This window comes from Pogona vitticeps, chromosome 7 (assembly GCF_051106095.1).
Source record: "Pogona vitticeps strain Pit_001003342236 chromosome 7, PviZW2.1, whole genome shotgun sequence".
In the NCBI taxonomy this organism is placed as follows: Eukaryota; Metazoa; Chordata; class Lepidosauria; order Squamata; family Agamidae; genus Pogona; species Pogona vitticeps.
The window spans coordinates 23,731,974-23,751,621 of record NC_135789.1 but is presented as its reverse complement, the minus strand read 5'-3'; the positions used below and the strand labels follow the sequence as shown (position 1 = coordinate 23,751,621).

At 42.1% G+C, this 19,648-nt stretch overlaps 1 protein-coding gene across 1 annotated transcript in view; it reads left to right on the top strand.

Annotated features, from left to right (window-relative positions):
- Positions 1-19,648, top strand: part of RABEP1 (rabaptin, RAB GTPase binding effector protein 1) — a 66,818-nt gene that overhangs the window by 13,682 nt on the left and 33,488 nt on the right. The window lies entirely within an intron of this gene.

Genomic DNA, 19,648 nt, shown 5'->3' with positions numbered 1-19,648 from the left:
GATGTGCAGGCTATGCATTTAGCAATGATGTGACAAATGTCTAAATGCAAATAAATGCTTTCAAGAATGGAAGTCAAATCTTCACACAACAAAGCCGTAAATAAATGACAAAGACGAAGGTAAATACTGCTGAGTCCTTATTTTTTTCTGGGCTGCTTATTTTCTTCCTCTGTTAATGGTGTTGCAGCTGGCATGTGTATTTATAGACCTCAAAAGCGGGAAGCGTTGCCTGACATTTGTTTTCCTTGCACTTCAGATCCGTGGCTTCTTACCAGCTTTCCTTGTGTACTGCTGTCAGAGTACCTTTTTTTTTTTTTTGATCATCCAGTCATATATTTGGCTTTTAGCAGACAAGATGTGGTGCTGACTGGCTTCTGGTTTGGGGCTGTGATTTGAGAGATGTCTTCAAAACAACTAGAGATTGCTCAAGCACTGAGAAGTGGGTGAAAGGTGGGCCTGCTCTCATAAATCCCAGGAATCAGTCATTCTTAGAATCCTGTTATCTTGGTTACATCTCTCTTCCCCCCTCCCCCCCCGCACTATCCCATCTTCAAGTGTGCTGCCTTAAAGTTAAACTTAAGGCTTCTAGGGCCTGGCTATGGACTGGTTACAGGGATCACATAACCTTCTCTGTTACAGCAGTTCCACTGGCTGCCAATCAGTTTACAGGCACAATGCAAAGTGCAGGTTTTAACCTATAAAACCCTAAAGCTTGGGTCCAAACTATCTCAAATGTTGTATCTCCCAGTATGAACCAGCTCGAGTGTTAAGTTCATTGGGAGAGACCTTTCTCTCGGTCCTCCCACCACCCTCAAAACATGGGTCAGATGGGGACACAAGAGAGGGCCTTCTGTGTCACTGCTCTCAGATTCTGGAACTCCCTCCCACTGGAAGCCAGACTAGCCCCATCTTTGCTGTCCTTCTGCAAGCAGGCAAAGACCTTTTTTCTTCAGGCAAGCCTTCCCTCAGTAACTAGCTACGTGTTGTGTTATTTTTAGATGGATTGTTATGCCTTATTGCTCTGACTGGATTTTTAGTACTACTTCCGTTTTCCATTTCTCAGAGTGGAATTTTAAAAATATGTTTGTGTAATTGTTCTTAGCTTTAATATTGCTTTTTAATGATGTAAGATGCCTCTTTATGCTTTGTTTTAAATGTTGCTTTTTTAATATTGTTAACCACTGTTGTATACTCATTGTTTTAAGCTTTAAATAATGTCTTTCATTGTTGTAAGCCACCTTGGGTCCTTTTCAAGGAGAACAGTGGAGTAAAAATATGTTAAATACATTTTAAAATAGACTCACTATGTACAGAAATCTGTGTTCACAGTGAACATCTGTGTGACTTAACTCTGTTTTCAAGATTCAAGCCTTCCCCCCACTGACAGGTTAAGAGGAAAGACATAGATTGGAATGGATTAGTGGTAAAGAGAAGGAGGAGATACTAAATGTTGAGAAAAAGAACAGTGAGCCCTGGTAGGGATAGCTGGTTTGAAAGAGTTTAGGAGCTTATTTCCCATCCCTGAGAACAACTGGCGCTCTGCACCAGCACAGAAAATGAGCAAGAAATGTTTAAGCTGAAAATTGCTGAAGATTAAAACTTTTATTTTTGTGGGTTTGGAGGCATTCGGGGAATGCAACACTCTTCCTTTGTTTGTTTGTATGGTTTTGCTTTGCTTTTTGTTTTACAAAACCCATCGCTCCTGAAGGATTTAGGAATGGGAAATGACCCAGTTTTGATAGGGAGTATCTGGAGGCCACAGAAACAATCTTGAACTGCGTCTGCTGGTCTGTACACTTGGTCAGTGTTCTGTGACAGTTGAGTTATTGCTTCATTCTGTTCAGGAGAAGCCTAAAAACCTTCTCCATAGCATTGCCCACATTAACACGGTCCCCTATTACAAGGGTGAGTATGAATGAGTGCCACGGAGAAAAAGGTTTTAGGGTTCTCTTGATTGGCTTGTCCTACTTCCTGTGTGAAAATCATTAGTTAAAAAAAAACCAAAACAACCCAAGGCGTATCAGGAACAGTTGGGTAGGTGCCAGATTCTCCTGCTAGAGAAACAAGGACTGAGTTGCTGATCCTTAAACTAAAATTTCCGAACTCATTTCACTCGCTTTTTAGCCTAATTATTACATGGTTAAGGAAAATATTGACTAATAGAAGCCCCTCCCCATTTATTCAGGTCTTCACAGTGTACAGTTTAAGGTGATTGTGGTCATAGTTGCTGAAAGACTGATCCTTTTTTTTTTTAAAGGAAGGCATTGGTGGCTCACCTCTTTGTCTGGAGGCCTCATAAATACACAAGGCAATGCAATCCTTATTTTTTTCTTATCTATAATTAGTTTGCCTAATGACCCAGGACAGTACAACACAGTTTGTACTGGCACAGTTCAACTGACCTGTGCTTCCCGTCATTAGTTCCCATTGCAGGGCTAATGGGTGTGTGTGTGTGGGGGGGGTCAGAACATCTGGACCTTCCCTCCTTTCTCCTTTCCCCATGTTTTGAGTTGGGCAGTCTCCATACCAGATCTCTACGAACAGTTACAAACAAGGGAAGTTTTTGAGTTCTCTTGAGGATGCTGAAAGAGGTGCAGGTGCCCCTGTTCGCAGGTTGCCTCATTTTTACCCAATACCTGTGGAATTAGGCACAATGAGTTCCCCTGTAGACCTGGGTGATGCCCACCTAGCAGACAGCTTGTTCCTCCATGGCGGCCCTTCTGAGTCACAATCTTCTTTGGATTTCTTGTCTGCCGTCTCCCATTTGGATTGAAGATTAAACCGCGGTATGTAAAATCTGATCATTTCAATCTTTAATTCTCAATGTTGAAGTTGTGTAGTTCTTCTGTCGTGATGGTTTTGGTCTTCTTAATGTTCATCTGCAGCCCTACAGTTCTGCTCATAGATCCCACTATTTTTTTTCCTTTTTTTTTTTTTTACCCCAGTCGTTCTCAAGCTCTGAGCTTTGCCATCTCAGTGTGTCTAAGGAGGCTGGGATTTGCAAGATGAAGTAATATAAAATTCATAGTTGGTTTGACATGTTTCTATACTGCACAGCCTTTCTGCACATGACTCCCTGTGGTAAGAGAGGAAGTGTTGCTTTCTTTTCGTGCAGTCTCTGTGGAATATGGTTCAACTTCTTTGCATAACTTTTCCAGACCTCAATAATTACTGTTTTCTCTAGCACACTTATACATTGAGCTTCCTAGGGAAGTGTTGCGGTCTTAGTGAAAGTCTTTCATCTTCTTAGTGTGCCCTGCGAGATTTAGAAGTTGAATTGGGGTAGGGGCTAGACCTCTAAATGTTCTGAAGACTGGATGTCTGCATCACTTTTTGCATGGAAAGAAGAAAAAGTATTTGCGAAACACTTCTTAAGTTGCAGAGCCGTTGTATTGTTCTTTTTTATTGTATTTACAAAAAAATTCAAAAAATTAAAAATCAAACATGCTGGCAAACTTTAACCATTGTTCACCAATCCATTACCTTTATTTCTTTTATTTATTTATTTGATATATATTCCGCCCATCTGGTCTATGCGACGACTCTGAGCGGCTTTATGCTCCCAAACAGAGATGGGCATGAACTGCCAGTTTGTGCCGGTTCACTTACTGGCTTGAACAGGTGTTCCCAGACCCACCTGCTCTAGCAGGCACTCACTCACCTTGGCTTTCCTGCCCTGCCTCCTCTGGGTTCCACCTCTGAGTGGGCACCTACCAGAGGAGATGGGGGTGGGAAGTGCTGACGCCCTGTTTGACCGGTAAACGCACTGTTGAACCAGTGGTTCATGCCCATCTCTACTCCCAAACATAAACTGATCAACTTTGTCTTGGAAGATCATGAACTCAACAATAAAAAGATGAAGGCCATTTTTCTCTAAATTGGCTTTAACGCAGGATGGTTTATGTAGGTCACTTGATTATGCGATGCGTTGCGGGTCTGTTGTGGAAAAGCAAGTTACAGATTTATAGACAGGGCTTGCTAGAGGGAGAAATAGTGTAGAGCAAACTGATTTGGAAGCAAAGCACATCTTTACTACACACAGTCATATCCAGTGCACTCACTCTTTAATTCTGATCATGTTTTTCTCTAGCTGTGTTTATCTCTCTTAGTTAATTAGGCGGAGCAAAATTGCTTCAACGTTAAACTGTGTGTTCATCCAGACCTCTGATGTGATTTCATTCCATATCCTTAGTTAATCTAGGTTTATTTCCCTTGTGGATGGGTTTTAGTTCTCCCATTACCTGTTAGAAAACAGATGGCACCAAGTTACATGCCTTAAAAAATCAATTTTTCTTGTACTCTTTGAAGAAGAGATAGAGTGAGCTGTAGTGACAGATCATAGATAAAGAAGAGAAAAGAGACCATACTTTTTAATGATTGTGTGTAGGTAGTCCTTGTCATTAGGAAACAGTGGAGCAAAAATGAATGTTCCGTATAATAACAAGACTTGTATTAGCATTGGGATTGGGGTTTCAAATACCTCCTCCAGTTACTGTTTCCAGCAGCTGACATAGGAAACTGTCTTTCCACTGAGTCAGATCCCCAGTTCATCTATATTGTCATTTCTGACTGGCAGGACCAGGAGTTATCTGTGGTTTTCAGCAAGATTCTTTCTTCGCTATATCTGGGGATGGTCATCTCTGTTTGGTACCCAACGGCCCCAAGCTTGTGTCACTTTTAAAATTAAATGAGAGAAGTTGTGTTCAGAGCGGTGATGGCATATTCTAACTTTATTAAGTGAAAAACTCATTGAACAAACATCTCCGTGAAGGTTACGATTTTTTTTCTCCCACCGAGGTCATCTTTTTGGTTAAGAGGGTTGTAACGTGTGTTAAGATTTATTTTCCTTCACTTTTGAAAACCTGCCTGGTAACACCACTGAGCTGTGACAGTATTTCTTACGGAAAGGTGAACATTGGGAATATCCGATGATGAACTCTGATCAGCCTAAATAATAACCAGATCTTCGTGGTAACTTACTTCTATCATCAAAGAAAGATGCAGCTCAGGAAATGAAACTCAGAATGGGCGAATCAGATCTGCAAGGCCAGGATTCTGTGGAGTCACTCCACCAAGTGGGAATTTCTGTCAGCATTGTAACAAGATCCTGCTTTGTGGGCTAGCCCAGTGTTCCACCGTTAACAAGCAGAAAGGCCAACTGCCCCGTTAATCTTGGTAACTTACTAGAGGCTATAGCTTCAATGCTATTGTTTGTACATATGTTGAAGTGATATACATCGTCATGAAGTGGTGCATCGGGTGCAAATTTACTTGGAGCGTGAATGGCTCAAACCGAATGTGAGGTTATGAGGGAGATGCGGCTTTGGCGAAAAATCAGAGCCTTGGTCCCTAGGAAAGCCAATGAATGATGCAGAAGGCGTCATTTATCAGCTAAGTTGTTGTTAAAAAGGGGTTAGCTGATGGTAAAGGAGAAGTGTGAGGGTTTCTCAGGAATTAAAAATAAATAAAGGGGGGAGGCATGATGCTGAAAAGTTTGGGAATTCCTGACAGAAACCATGGTTTGCCATGATTTTAGGGTGTTCCTCAAGTGCTTCGCTGCCTCATATCTGGCACAAAGGCAAGGGCAGCTGTGGAAATGTTTGTGTCCTTTGGTTTGTTCCTAACTGACTGAAGTATGGATTGTTTGAAAACAGCCCATTTCACATAGTGAATTACAACTTCATGTAATGTGTTGTGTATAATGCTGTACAGTGGTGCCTCGACTTACAAACTTAATTGGTTCCGGAACTCCGGTTGTAACTCGAAATGGTCATAAATCGAAGCACCATTTCCCGTAGGAATGCATTGAAATGCAATTAATCCATTCCGACTGGAGGAAAAAAATCACCAAACAACAACACTGCAAAATTCATCGGAAATTAATCCGTTCTGGCCAAACGGGGGGGGGGGGGGGGGAGAAAAGCAAACAAACCATGCAAGACCCTTTGGAAATGGAGAAAAAGCAAAGCAGAAAGCAAACAAAACCCCGCAAGACCCGTCGGAAGTTGGGGGAGGGACCCAAAAAGCAAACAAACCCTGCAAGACCCATTGGAAATGGGGGGAAAAACCACCCAAAACAAACCCTGCAAGACCCATCACAGCACAGAAACATAACCCACCCGGCCCAAAACCACGCTGCAGAAACACCCAGAACAGTTTTTAAAAAGCAGAAAGCAGCACCTTACCTTACTAGACAGTCTGAAACTTCCTCCAGTCTCACTCACTCTAACTGCTGGGGCGAAAGAGCTAGAAAGAAGCAACCTCTTCACCTACCAACAGTTAGCAATTTGAATTACCCGCCTTTTCCCCCTGCCTTTTTCTGTTCATAACTGGAAGTTCCGTCCGCAAGTCGAAGCAAAATGTTACGGCTGGAGCTGGTCATAACTCGAAATAGTCGTATGTCAGGACATTCGTAAGTTGAGGCAACACTGTACTGTGGATTGGTAGGTAAAAAACAAATACATTTATTCAATGTGTTCACAGGTTCAAACAAAATTAACCTAGGGCTGCAGTGTATATTGAGCTTTAATATCAGATTTTTTTAAAAAAAATCTTGTATTAGTGATATTATGCTTCTGGTTATGGAAATACTAATTACTGAATTCATTTGTTAGACTCAAGTAGAACAGGAACGTTGAATCAGTAGGACTCCACACTTACGTATGTAAATACCTGTGATTCCTTGAGTCTCCTCTTGTTTGAACTACCACTTGGCTTTTAAGCCCAATAATTTTAATACAAGTACTTCTTTCAGAATTGTAGGTGGTGAGTGCCAAGTTTAGAAGCAATGCTTCCTTCTGTCTCAAGAGAAAGGCAGTGCCACTTCTGAGATGGGTCTGCATTGCCTGAAACCAAAATAGTTCTTCAAATTAGATTTTTGGAACTCTTTATTATTTTATTTAATTTACATTGATATTTAATCAGGTCTGAATAGGAGATTGAACTCATTGGCCTTATAGGCCCCTTCCAACTTCATGATTCTATGATTCTAACTGAATTATCAATGAAGCCTTTTATCCTACAACCTAGGAGTAAGTCCCATTTGTTCAGAGTGTGGGGTTGCTCCTTCAGTAGATAATGCTATAGAATAATGCTGTAATATCTTTGAGTGACATGGACTATGTCAGAGAGTGCCATCAAGTCAATTCTGACTTAGGGCAACCCTTTTCATGGTTTTGTAGGTAGAGAGTACTCAGAAGTGGTTCACTGTTTCCTTCTGGGGCCATTTTGGGAGCATGCAGCTTGCCCAAGGCCACCCGGGTTGGCTCTTCTCCCTGGAGGCATAGTGGGGGAATCAAACTCCCGAGTTCTGGCTCCACAACTAGGTACAGTGGTACCTCGCTTAATGATTACCTTGTTAAACGGCGAATCCGCTTTACACTGAGGTTTTTGCGATGTTTAGATAGGGAAGGTCGCTTGATGATGATCGGTTCCCTTTTTTGCTAGACGATGATTCTAAAATAGCTGATCAACGGCTCTAAAATGACCGCCTGCTGTGCAAAATGGCTCCCCGCTGTGCTTTAGGACGGATTCCTCGCTTTACAGGCACCAGTTAATGGTGCCAGCTTTATGGCCGCCCTATGGAGGATCTTCACAAAACGAGCAGGTATTTAACCCATTGGAATGCATTGAACGGTTTTCAATGCATTTCAATGGGTTTTTTAAATTCACTTGACGACGATTTCGCTTAACAGCAATTTCAATGGAACGGATTATCATTATCAAGTGAGGCACCACTGTACCTAACTCACTGACCTATCCAGCCAGTTATTGAGGTGATGTTAATTCATTCCGCGAAAAACGGTCTTGCAACTGCAAAAACCCATCGTCTTGTGGATTAATTGTCTCGCGAGGCAATCGTCTTGCAAGGCACCACTGTAGTTTGAAGTTCTTCAAAAAAGTTTGGGTGGCTGACTGTCCAGGTCCTTTAGCTGTTTGTATCTTGCTTCTACAGCAAGTAAGCTCAATAAGATTGGGACCTCTACTTCTGTGCTTTTATGGCAGCCCTGCGTTAAGATTTGCCCCAATCATTTAAAGAGTCTGAACATCAATAACTCTGTTGAATTGTGATATTGTCAGATAGAAAAAGGCACTGGAATTCTTTCCCAAGAGACACCAGTGTTGCCCCCTTCCTCCTTCTGGAGGCAGGCAAGAGCCTTTTCGTTCAGGCAGGCCTTCGGAAATTAAGTGCCTCATATTATAAGATTAGGTGCTGTTTCTCTATTGTTAAAGGCAAATCAGTGTTCATATTTTAAGGTGTTTTAATTATAACAAACTTACTCATACAGTGGTGCCCCGCTTGACGGCGATAATCTGTTACGTTAAAATCGCTGTTAAGCGATATCGTCGTCGAGCGAAATAAAAAACCCATTGAAATGCATTGGAAACTGGTTCAATGTGTTCCAGTGGGCAAAATACCTCATCGTCCAGCGAAGATCCTCCATAGGGGAAGCCATCTTCGGTCACTGTCTTCCGGAAACAGGTCCGGAAAACAGCGGGTGGCCATTTTGAAACCCGATGATCAGCTGTTTTTGATCGTTGTAATGTGAAGAATTGGTTCCCGAAAAAGGGAACCGATCGTTGTAAAACCGATTTTCCCCATTCAATCATCAGCGTGAAGCAGTTTCGTCGTGGAGCTGGGTAATCATCAAGTGGGGCACCACTTTACTGTTCTATTCTGTTTTCCCCTCCATAAATTATTGTTTTTAAAGTGTTTTGTGGCTTTATTGCCAATCCAGGGAGAAAAGCAGCAAAGAAACACAACGAATGAACAAATTAACAAACATTGTACAATAGCCATAGGTCACATCAGAGCTTTCCATACCCCCAACCCGCACTTTTTGCTTGGAGGTATATATGAGTGCACAGGGATGTGGTGGCGCTGCAGGTTAAACTGCAGATGCCTCTGTGCTGCAAGGTCAGAAGACCAGCCATCTTAAGATTGAATCCACGCAATGGAGTGAGCTCCCATCGCTTGACCCAGCTTTTGCCAACCTAACCGTTCGAAAGCATGTAAAAATGCGAGTCGATAAATAGGTACCACCTTGGTGGGAAGATCACGGCGTTCTGTGTCTAGTTGCGCTGGCCACGTGACCACAGAAACTGTCTTCAGACAAACGCTGGCTCTATGGCTTGGAAACAGGGATGAGCACCGCGCCCTAGAATCGGACACGTCTGGACTAAATGTCAAGGGGATGTTCATAACCTTACCTATATGAGTGCAAATGTTTGTTTGGATGCAAACAGACTCTTTCTCAACTGATGATTTAGTCCGGGTTCGATAATGACATTTGGATTTAAATTGATCGGCTGCTCTCTTGTTTCCTGCATATCTCAGTTGGAGCTTCCCCATACAACTTGAGAAGCATCTAGCTTTCAGGAAACAGTTTTTGGCATCTTAATCAGTCTTAACAATTCAAGTCTTCCAGCCAACTGGCATGACCAAAAGTCCTTTTTCTGCCAACCCAGATGTTTGAAATCATGAATCAGTTCCTCAAATTCCTGATTTTAGGGGTTGAGTCAGCCACTGTTTTTTGCAGACCTAGTATTTTACATTGCAAGGAACTGTCTCAACTTCTGCAAAATCCATGCTGTCCAAAGCTTGTTGGAAAGGGGCTGTTGGAATGATGGCTTTGGGCATTTAGTGGAATTTATTTGTATCCTTTGTGGCAATGTTTGAATGTCAACTTTTATGGGAAAATGTATAAATGTGTACCCCAAACCAGTGTGAAACACACATGGATTTACATTTACCTTTTGCAAATGTGTGTTGGTAGTGGTTTGGTTTGGCTGTCAGAGAGGCAGATCAGGTTTGAGGCTGTCATAGATAGACAGATACACAGAAATGTCAATTTTTGTAACGCTCTTCATAGCTTTATAGTTTACCAGGACAGCTTCAAGATGGTTAGTAAAGTCAAGAGCAATATGAAGCAGCAGTAAAAACAAACCCGGGGGGGGGGGGAGCTAAAAAGTAAAAATAAAGTTGTCGCATAAACACATTTAAAATGATCTTGGGTGCCGTTTAAAGCCATTAAAGGTGTTGTCCTGCTTTATCCTGATCAACCTTAGGGGTAAATGTTAGAAATGAATGAAATAGGCAGCTAGTTCCTTCTAGCTCACCTCATTATGGCCCAGCTAGTTCTATATGTATTTTTCTTTATATAGTATATGCTGGTTTTTAAATGGAATACGTGAAAGAAAAAAAATCCAAGGTGAGGCCTTCTAGTGTATGATACGGTCACCCTCATGCTTGTTTTCATGTACAGTATCTGTTTGATTGCATGTAATTGATCTTTCCTCCAAGGAAGGTAACCCTTTTTTACAAAGTTAATTTTTTAACTTAGTAATTTTGGAGAATTATGTGTAGCTGTTAAAGGCTTGGACTAAGACTTGGGTTCAAAGGCTTAACACAGTTATGAAATTCACAGGGAAACCTTTGGCAAGTCACACTTTAGAAGCCTATTTATTTAAAATATTTTTGCCTTGGTTTTCTCCTTAAAAGAGCCCAAGGTGGCTTACAACAAATAAGACAATATTTAAAAGCTAAAAGAAAAAAGGATAGAAATATTTTAAAAGAATTAAACAAGAATTATAGTGGTGCCTCGACTTATGAACTTAATTGGTACTTAATCCAGTCGTAACTCGAAATGGTCGTAAGTCAAAGCACCATTTCCCATAGGAATGCATTTAAATGCAATTAATCCGTTCCGGCTGAAGGGGAAAAGAAAAAAGAAAAGCAAACAAACTGTTCAAGACCCTTCAGAAATGTAAAAAAAAAAAAAAAAAGCAAACAAACCATGCAAGACTCTTTGGAAATGGGGGGGAACCCAAAAAGCAAACAAACCCCGCAGGACCCATCAGAAACGGGGGAAAAACCCACAAAACAAACAAACCCCCCAAGACCGATCACAGCATAGAAACATAATCCCACCACCCAGCCCAAAACCATGCTGCAAAACCCACCCAGAACAGTTTTTAAAAAGTAGAAAGCAGCACCTTACCAGGCAGTCCAAAGCCTCCTCCAATCGCACACTCTCTCACTGCTGGGTTGAAAGAGCTACGAAGAAGCAGCTTCTTCACCACCAATGGTTAGCAATATGAATTCCCCGCCTTTTTTCCCTGCCTTTCTTCTGGTTGTAACTTGAAGCAAAATTTTGTGGCTGGACCTGGTCGTATCTCAAAACGGTCGTATGTCGGGATGTTCATAAGTCGAGGCACCACTGTATATCAAAAACAATTAATAAAATCAATAGTAAAAACACATTTAAAAACAACAGAGTACAACAGTCCATTTGAAAAGCCCCACACGGCAGCCATTCACTCAGAGAAAGCTTGCCTGAACAGAAAGGGTCTTTGCCTGCTTGTAGAAGGACAGGAATGAGACAGGGGCAGCCTGGCCTCCAGTGGGAAGGAGTTCCAGAGTCTTTGGGAGCAGCCACCAAGAAGGCCTTCTCCTGTGTCCACACCTGTGAAGGTGGGGCTGAGAGAAGGGCTTATCCTGATGATCTTAATATTCGAGCAGGCTCATCAAGGGAGACGCGGTCTTTGAGATAGCATGGACCCAGGCCATTTAGGGCTTTATGAGTCAAAACCAGTATTACCGCACAAGCTGGATAAAGTAGGGAAGAGGAGAACCAAGGATACTGGCTTGAGCTCGCTGGAGGAGAACTAGGATTTATTTTTCAATTAAATAATTTTAAATAATTGCATTTTAATTTAATAATTTAATTCATTTAAGAAATAAAGTTGCAAAATTCTCTTCCAGAGGATGCCAGGCCAACCACTTCCCTGTTCCTGTTCGGGTGGTAGGCCAAGATACTTTTATTTGGGGCAGCTTTGGGGTAGTTGGGGGGCAGAGAAAGGACTTTTAATGGGTGGATGTTGAACTTTTAAATTATAAGCGTTTTTCTTTATTTGCTTCTTAAAACACGAATTTAGTTGTGTCTCTTTTTTGGGGGTCAAAAATTATACCTTAACTGTATTTGCATTAAAAAAAAATCATTATGCAATTTGTCTTCTGTGTCCCAGTTCTGGGAAAGAGGCTGGATTTTAAGTTGGGCAAAGTTATTCTCATAACAGGGGAACACTTAGTTGGGCAAATGACTCGGGCGTCTCCTTGGGATGTCAGGTGACCTAACACGGATCAGTACTCGTGCGATTTTTTAAATATATTTGCTGCCTAATTTCAAGGCCGTTCTTGTCCTCTTCGTTAAGATCGCCTGGCGGGATAAAAGCTCAAAAGGTTATTCCATGTATGAATAACCAAATAATCATTTTGTTGAGGTTTACAACAAAAGTTCAGCCAAATCCCTGGAGTCAAATACTGCACATTATGCTCTAGGCCAGGGGTTACCAACCTTGGGTGACCCAGGTGTTCTTGGACTACAACTCCCAGAAGCCATCCCCACTAGCTGTGCTGGCCAGGATTTCTAGGAATTGTAGTTCAAGAACACCAGGGTTACTCAAGATTGCGAAACGCTGTGTGTTGTATGCGTGTTTTTCTTCCAAGGTCGCAACAGAACTCCTGGTTTTGGAACCAATCTGTGAATCTAGATTATTGTTTCTGTAGATGGTTCTGTGATCTTCAAAAGTCCAGCTATACTTGTGTTAGTCTAAACTTGTTGCTCGCTCTGTTTTTAATGCATTCAGGAAAAGTTTCTGTGTTGTTAATCTATAAATAGCCTTGTTGCGTTTACCCCGTGGCCCTTGCTTGTTTCACCAAGCACAGAGCTCACTCGGGTACTGGATCCCAACATGCCCTTTCACAACGTTGCCACCTATTGATCTCTTTATCAACGTATATTTCCTATGAAAGACTGAGGTCCGTTCAGTACTGAACTTTTAAACAGAAACAGGTTTATTGATTACAAGTTGTTTTAGGAATAGTTCTTAAGCACATTCTTAAAGTGACATCAAGCTTCAATATTTTACTTTAACCCCTTCTATCTTAATTAATCCAGGTCACATTCTGACTAATCACTCCTTAAGCACTCTCTCTCTCTGCCTCAAACCCCAAAAACTTTATTCTCAAAACTCTGTCTCTGACTGAACTGACTAGACTAGAATCTGACTTAGCCCTCCCTTCTAGTTTCTCTGGCTTTGCCTCCCGACAGCTCTCATGGATGGGTACATGCCAATAATCTTCTACCTGAGCCAAAGCAGGGTGATCGCTACAAGCCTCTTGTGCTAAAAAATAATCTTTCTGATAATCAGCTTTGCCTTAATTCTGGAGCGGTCACAGTGCATAGTTCGTAGAGGCCGAACGTTTTGCATGGTTGCCGTTGGAAACATAGCCTGTTACAAAGGTGTGGGTTTTTTTTTTAATGGTGTGGAATTAACATTGTCCTTGTGTAAATAACACTTTCCCTAGGTTTTCTGAATATGAATGTGAAAGGCGACTTAAAGGAATATCTACTTGTTTTCACTGATAAGGAGAAATGGGCCCAATAAATATGTTCTCATACTTTTCCCCCTAGGTTACTATTAGGGTGGGTGGATTTCTGAAGAGGTGGTTTGAGGCTTAGATATTGGAAAGGGTGGTGCAAAGGAGCATGAATAGGGGGAGGACACGCTTGCATGTAGAACCTGCTGAGAAATTCATAGCCCTGCTTTTGGTTTTTCATTGGTCCTGTTGGTAGCTCACAGTCCTTCCACCGGGTGTAAAAATGAAGAACATTCCATTTCAGAGAGATGCTTGAAACTGACTCAAGCTTTAGAACAGTGGTTCTTAACCTCGGGTTACTCAGGTGTTTTTGGACTGTAACTCCCAGAAGCCTTCACCACCAGCTGTGCTGGCTGGGGTTTCTGGGAGTTGCAGTTCAAAAACACCTGAGTAACCCAAGGTTAAGAACCACTGCTTTAGAATAAGGCGTTTTCTTTGGCCCTCTCAGTGAAAGGGCAGTGGCAGAAACCAAATTCCAAATTTGTATGTCGAATTGAGATTTAAAACGTAGATTTGATGAGCTCCACCTGTCATCCTCACTCCCACCTTGATATGCTGAAAGCAATAAATATGGGGAAGAGACACCTGGGTCTGAATGCACAGCGGCCATAGTAAGCCTTCCCAGAGCCCCGTCTGGCTTGTGTTCTGTCCAGGAAGGAGCAGCTGTAGGAAGCATACCTACACAGAGAAAGAAGGTTTGTGCGCTCCTGGCTCTAGTTATGGCAGCATCTTAGCAATAAGGACAGTGAAACAGATAAGAGGAAACCTGACCACCTGCTCTCTATTCAGGTGCAGCTTAGAGGCACACCCGCTCACTGTCGACAGATTTTTATCATGGAGCATTCAGCTTGCTTAACTGATCTTTCGTAGTTTTCAATTTGGAAGTGTGTGTAGTTCTAATAACGTGCATGGAAACGGGAAATAAACTTAATGGTTGCAACATCAGTAAATCAGTGGTGCTGCGCTGTACAGTTCCACCATAAGGAGTTGTTTTTGAAAGAGCCCGTCACCTTCTGTTGAGTTTGATTTATGTTAATCTGTGTTGTTGTTTTTTCTGGTCAGATCCACCCACATTCAACAAGCTGGCATGCAATGCCAGTTTGTGCAAGGCAAAAGTGATGGATTGCTAAAACGGGAATGCGTTACTGTTAAATGTTTATTTCCCGGGTTTCTTGCTCGTATCTGCAGCCTATACGCAAGCATGAACTTCTTATCTCCAGGCTCATCGCTTCCCGTGTAGCTTTGTTATGTGGTTCTGGTACATGTACTTCAGGGCTCCTTTCCGCAGTCAGAACTGATAATGTGGTCATAATTTTGGACGTATGTGATGAGTTTATTCAAGTTTGCGGTAATCATTAACAAACAAGCTGCCCGAGAAAAGCAGCGTAATAGTCATAATCAGAGTTTGGAGCATGTTGTCAAATGCAGCTACCTTGAAATGTGGATTTTTCTGAGCCCAGGAATCGTTGCCCTGCAGTAAGGATGACCTAGGGCGGCTTTAAAAACCTAATGCATGCAAGAAGGACTTAAAACCAGTTTTGAGAATGTGCACGGTACAGTTTTGTACGTCCTTGTTTCTCCTGGATGGTGAGAAACTGGGGAATGTAACATCAGAAAGGTAAAAAACATTTGAAATGTGGATTTATTGCAAGATGCTAACAGTTTGTTGGACTGAGAAGGGCCACCAGGGAAGAAGGACAGAAACAGATGGATAAAGACCCAGAAACCGTAAAAAAAAACTGGTAAAAATAGAAAACACTGGAATAATTTGGTGAGATGATAAGTGAGAAGGGTAGATTGTTGCGATCTGTTATGGAATGTAACATAAATGGGAAAAGAAACGCCGGAAGAAGAAAAACGCACAGGCGCAAGAACTTTGGAGACTTTTTTGGTGGCAGCACAACATCATTTAGAGGTGTGCAGGAGAACAGAAGTCTGTGGTAGAGCCCGTGCCTTGAAGATACTTTAGGGAGGCGAGCCTCTGCTTTTGGAGAGAAGCTCAGCCTGGTGGTAGTGGAAATCCCTCTTTTTTCCTCAAAGCAGAATTTCTCTGTGCCATAAAATTTTCCCTCTCCCCAGCAAAGGTTGTGGGAAAACTCACAGGTTTTCTTGGATATTTGGAGGTGTCAATTTTTTTCTTCCTGAAAGCTGTGGCATGTTGGGCAGGATTCTTATATTTCTTGTGCAGGAAGACATCTTACCTGAACAGAATTTCCTAGAAAAGATACTAAGCTGCACAGTTTCCTGATCAGAACAAGAGATGAAAAATGAGCCACTGAGAGAGTGAGAGCGAATGAGAGAGGAGTTTTTTTTAAAAAAAACCAAGACATTTGGGTCTCGTTTTTGCAAAAAACAAGGAAATTTCCCTTGTTTGTGGGGTTGAGAAGTTATGCAAGTGCTCCTTTGGTCTTTTTCTGATTGTTACTCCGATTATTTGTCAGCTACAGAAAGAGTGTCTTTGCAGAAGGCCTCTCTGCTTAATTGTGAAACCTGCTGTTAATAATGCTACTTTTTAAAAAAAAGTTTAATTCTTAAGAACAAAGACCAGCAGGAGTGAGTAAAAGTCATGCAGCAATAGGGAGCCCCCATGAGCTGTGAATGAATTTCATGTCAAAGAGTAAATGACAATTTCTTCAAGGAGAACTGTGTTAAGAGTCATATTGGGGAACAGGAGGAATATTTTAGCAGACTATGGAGCCAGCTACCCTCCTCATTGTGAGCTTCTCTTTGGTGGATAGAAGCGCTCTTGGAAAGGCATATGAAGTGATTGATAATGCTCATTTGAGTGGATAAATGAGGTATAAAGATGTCCCTCTTAAAGATGCTTGCTTAATGGACTTTTCTCTGATTTGAATGGGGGCTGATGTACAGTAAAGGAGTCAAAAGACAGTTGCTCAACTGAAGTAACTTCAGTGCATTCGTTATGCTCGGAACAGAAACCGGATATTAGTTGATTAAGTTTTGCGGTTATTCCAGTTGACTGATGTGGTTTGATAACACCTCAGACTTTTTGAACAGTTGTTGCAAATTGTGTGCAAGTGTATTTCTTAGTAATGAATACCACTTTGGAGAACTTTTCTCCAAAATTAGGATGTGAGCACAGCACAGAGCATTCAGAGATACTATCAGAAGTATGTACATTTGTCTGTCTGTCTGACTTCTATACTGCCCCATTAGTGTTATCACTGTCTGGGCAGTTCACGTTAAATCATAGAATAAAAAGACAATATCATAGGTACAATAAAAACACAAAAATTGCAACAAACCTTGTCACTAGCTAAAAACAATGAAACTACCTTTAAATAAAAATACACAGATTAAAACCTTTTGAGTATCTCAAGTCAATATTTGCTAACAGAAAGCCGCTTTTTATCATTCTGTCTTAATTAGCTTCATAAGGGACTGAGAGAGGTGGCTGCTGGCGAACCTCTCTAGGAAGCTTGTTCCAGAGAGAAGGGGCCATGAGTGAGAAAACTCAAGTTTCTAGTTTTGGGTTTTTTGGCCTCTTTAGGTGTCAACAGTTCTTAATATCAAGGACTGTAAAAGGTGGGACTGTTAAGCTATTTTATAGAAGAAACAAAATTGACTGATGTCCTAAACAGTTAAGAGCGTTATAGGTTGTGACCATAATGTAAAATTGAGCACAGAAACTAACAGGGAGCCAATGAAGGCATTCCAAGATTGTTTATTCATACCAGCGGCTACCTGTAGTCAGTTTGGCCGCCGCATTTTAGACCTGCTGAAGTTTCTGTTCTGACTTCAAGGGCAGCCCCTACATAGAGGGTACTGTATTACGGTAGTCTAATTTAGAAATTACCAATGCATGAACCACTGTTGTTAGGCATTTCTTACTCAGGAAGGGGCTCAGCTGGGCAATTAACCGACGCTGATCAAAGGCACTCTTGGCCACAGCAGGTATTTGTGCCTTCATAGAGAGAGCTGGCCCCAAGAGTACCCCCAGGCTGTGAACCTGATCCTTCAGGGGGTGCATACGCCCATTGTGGCCAGGTAAATATCCCTCTAACTGGTTCAACGATCCTCCCAGCAACAGGATCTTCATCTTATTTGGATTCAGTTTCAGTTTATTGGCCCTCATCCAGTCCATTATTGACTCCAGGCAGCACTCAAAGACCCACATCATCACTTGCAGATGGAGAAGGGATAGTGCTGTGCATCATCCACGTATTAATGACAACAAATCTCCATATGACTTCTCCCAACATCTTCTTATAGATATTAAAGAGTACTGGGGAAATGGGGGGGGGTCACTGTGGGACCCTTTAATGGAGGTCCCATGGGGTGGACCACACCTCCCCAAGTTGTATCATCTGGGATTGCCCCCTTGAGGAAGGACTAAAGCCACTGAAAAAGAAAGCCCCTAAGTCCCAAACTGGGTAGCTATCTCAGAAAGCTGACGTGGTTGACAGTGTCAAAGACTGCAGAAAGATCCAGGAGGATCAGCAGGGTTACACACACCCCTGTCTACCTCCCTCAAGAGATTGGCTTGCCAGGCAACCATTTACGTTCCAGTCCCTTAGTGCAGCCTGAAGCCGACCTGAAATGGATCTAGACTCTCCGTTTCCTCCAAGAACACCTGCAGCTGGTCAACCACCACCCTCTTAATCCATTTGCCCAGGAATGAAATGCTGGCAATGGACCTGTAATTGTTAGGATCACCCTTTCTGAACTGGATTTCTTTGGAATGGGCCTTATAATGGTTTCCTTTAGACAGGGAGCTAAATGCCCTCCCATAGGGACCCATTAATGATGTGAGTTGCCCATTCCACAGTCACTTCCTTTCCTGATTCTAAGAGCCACGATGGGCCAGGATCTAGAGAGTTACCGGTGGCTTTGCAGTGTGCAAGTATCTTGTCCACATCCTCAGGCTATATTAACTGAAACTGATCCAATTTAACTTGACTAGACAGTAGATGGGACATCTCTATCAGATCTGCTGGTATCAACAAGAAGTTAAGGTCCCGATGGAAGCTTTCAGCCTTAGGTAGACTGCCTAAGGTAGGCTGCCAGTCACAAAAGTACATTTTTTACTTTTTCATTTGTCAGCAGTCCAGACAGAAAGCCTGCAGTGAGAGATCAAATACAGACAATCACAGCTTGAGATGTGGTCAATCTATGGACCTTTCCCCCCGCCCCCCTTCTATTCAAAATGTTCCCAGCCTGCAACTCCACTCAATGCTGGCAGAAGCATGAAGAATCTTGTGAACCTGGCAGGACTCATAAGCAATTGCAATAATTGCATTATGGTGCCTGGAAATATTCAGTTGTCATCTGCTGTGTCTTCTACTGTGTGCCTCTTCTGTTCTTTCACCCGCACTTAAGAATAAAGCAGGCCACTTTCTACTGAGTCAGTTGGCCCTTGTAGTCTAGCCTCGTCTGCTCTGAACAGCACCGTCCCAGGATCTGGTACAGAGGGACCTTTCCATCTCTTGTTCTCTGATCTGTTTAAATCAAAGTTGGGCAAGGTTTCTTTTGGTGGGGGGCGGGGTGGAAGGATTAAAACGGGTCTATTCAAAATCCCGGAAGATTCCTGGAACTGGAATTCGCCATTTTGTTTGGAATAAAAATAGGAAGCCAGGGAGAAGTTGCCCCCTCCTCCCCCCCAAAAAAAACCAGCTTTACCCATCCCTGCCTTAAATGGAGATGACAGGATTGAACTCAACTGGGCCCTTCTTCATGAAAAGGGTGAGCTGTGAGCATAGAAGGTTATCAAAAAAAATTGCACCAGGTGTTGCTGTTGGTTGCAAGTGTGTGCAAACTTCTGCTGGGGGAAGTTCCATCTTGCAGATCCAGTCCTTCGCCGGCTTCCAAGTGAAGGGTGTAGGTGGACCGTAACACAGGCAGAGATGGTATTCTTCTATGAAGATAAATTCCCTTCCGGTCCCAATGGGGAAAATATGAGAGGGTGGAAGTTTGCCTTATTTATTTATTTATTTATTTATTTATTTACTTACTTACTTACTTACTTACTTACTTACTTACTTACTTACTTACTTACTTACTTACTTATATGCCGCCCACACTACCCAAAGGTCTCTGGGCAGCTTACATCATCCAAAATAGAACAAAAATATGCAACAATTAAAATACAATTAATATATATATAAAATTGCCATCGGACCCTGGTAGTCTGAAAGAGTGACTTTTGCATAAAAGCTCCCCCCCCCAAAAAAAGTAGTATCTGATGTC